Source organism: Arvicanthis niloticus, chromosome 21, assembly GCF_011762505.2.
Source record: "Arvicanthis niloticus isolate mArvNil1 chromosome 21, mArvNil1.pat.X, whole genome shotgun sequence".
NCBI lineage: Eukaryota > Metazoa > Chordata > Mammalia > Rodentia > Muridae > Arvicanthis > Arvicanthis niloticus.
In genome coordinates, this window is record NC_047678.1 from 17,144,547 (window position 1) to 17,146,701 (window position 2,155).

Here is a 2,155-nt window from a genome sequence, read left to right on the forward strand (position 1 = left end):
GAGAAATGTTTAGAAATGTTTTAAACAATTATACCTTTTTTTCATAGAGAAGAAATGTTTATTGTTACTCCAAAAATTAGAAAAAAGAACTATCATACATTTCAATACTTCTGGGCGAAAGAATTTTGAAGAGTCACTTGTTCATTAGTGTCCTCAGCAGCGTCATTCACCTTGGCCAAAAAGTGGAAGCAAGTAAGCTCTCACTAAAAGATGAATGGAAAAACAAACTGCAGTGTGGACACACAATGGACTATTACTCAATTGTTTAAAAAAAAAAAAAAAAAAAGGAAGTTTTGACACATGCTACAATGTGGATGAACTTCAAAGACAATGTGCCAAGTGAAATAAGCTAGTCACAAACCATAAAACGGTTATTCTACTTATAGATGGTACCCAAGGGGTTCAAGTTTGTACAAAGAGAAGCAGAATGGGATTTCTAGTTACTGGGGGAGGGGAGGTGAAGTTTGAGTTTTGTACATGGAACAAATGCTGGGGGTGGATGGTGGTAAAAGCTACACAACAATGTGAATGTACTTAGCTACTTAACTATGTGCTTACCGATGTTAAGATGATGATCTTGGGGCTGGAGAGATGGCTCAGTGGTTAAGAGCACCAACTGCTCTTCCAAAGGTCCTGAGTTCAATTCCCAGCAACCACATGGTGGCTCACAACCATCTGTATGGTATCTGATGACCTCTTCTAGTGTGCCTGAAGACAGCAACAGTGTACTCATATACATTAAATAAATAAATAAAATATTAAAAAAAAAAGATGATGATCTTGAAAACAGTTCTATTTAATTTTATTTTACACATGTGAATGTTTTGCCTGTGTGTATGTAAGTGCATATGGTGCTCATAAAGGCCGGAGGAGGGCATTGGAGCCCTCAGAATTGGAATTCTAGTGGTTGTGAGCTACCATGTGGTGTCTGAGAACCGAACCCGGGTTCTCTGCAAGAGCAGCATGAGCCATCTCCCCAGTCCCAAGATGACACATTTTATGTGATATCTATGTATCATAGTGGAAAAAAATGAAAAGAAAAAGAAGTCATTGAGGCTGGATGTGGCCCTGGGGAGTTAGTGTCTTTGTAATATTCTTCACTTTTGTTTCATAATCATGAGGTGGCTGTTATAACTGGAAACACCCACATCTGGTGGTGGGGTACACTGACCAGGATTTTTTCCCTAAGACTCAATTATAATTATTCTGAACGTGTAAATTATATTTTATTTTATTTGGTTTTTCAAGACAGGGTTTCTCTGTGTAGCCCTGGCTGTCCTGGAACTCACTCTGTAGACCAGGCTGACCTTGAACTCAGAAATCCGCCTGCCTCTGCCTCCCAAGTGCTGGGATTAAAGGTGCGTGCCACCACTGACGGCTTCGTGTAAATTATCTTAATCTAATTATTATTAATATCCCTGGACCTAAAGATAGGCCCTTCATCATGAAATAACCTGCATTGCTTATTAGTAGGTAGTCTGGACCAAATCAATGTTTTATTGTTGAGAGAGGGTATCAGTATCCATGAAGTCAGAGAGTTCTGTCCAACCCTCATGTCTTCCAATAATATTGCCTATGTTCAACTAAAAATATTTTGAGACACTTACTGCCCACGGCTCCTTCTGAATATTCCCCATAGACCTGCCTCTTCTTCCTTTGGTCCAGTCTGATGTCCTGTGTATACAGACATTGCCTGTAATGCTCATAGCAAACTCACGAGTCCTCTTTGTTCAGCTGTGTGTGCAGTTCTCAAAAGCTGGACAATACTGTGCCCTGACTCATACGTACATGGAAAATGAAACAGATACAGGAGGCATCAACTGAATGATTTAAGAATGAAGGCATAAGATGGAATGCTCAGAGAAGTGCTAACCAGTGTGCCAGAACTCTGCACCTAAAGCTGGTAAGAGAAACCAGAGCTCACCACAGAGCCAGAGGGCTTAAGCAAGAGCTTTGGTAAAAGTTTAGGGCCAGAGTGCATGTAAGATGTCAGAAGTCAGGTGAGGAAGAAGAAAGGGAACGAGGCAAGGCATGTGGTTTGAAGTCTTCACTATGGGCTGGCTGTGTTATCACGAGCAGCTCATATTTGACAGAGAGGGCAGAGGCTAGAAGCTCACTGGTCATACACTGTTCTTAGCAGTGGCTTAGAGGCAAG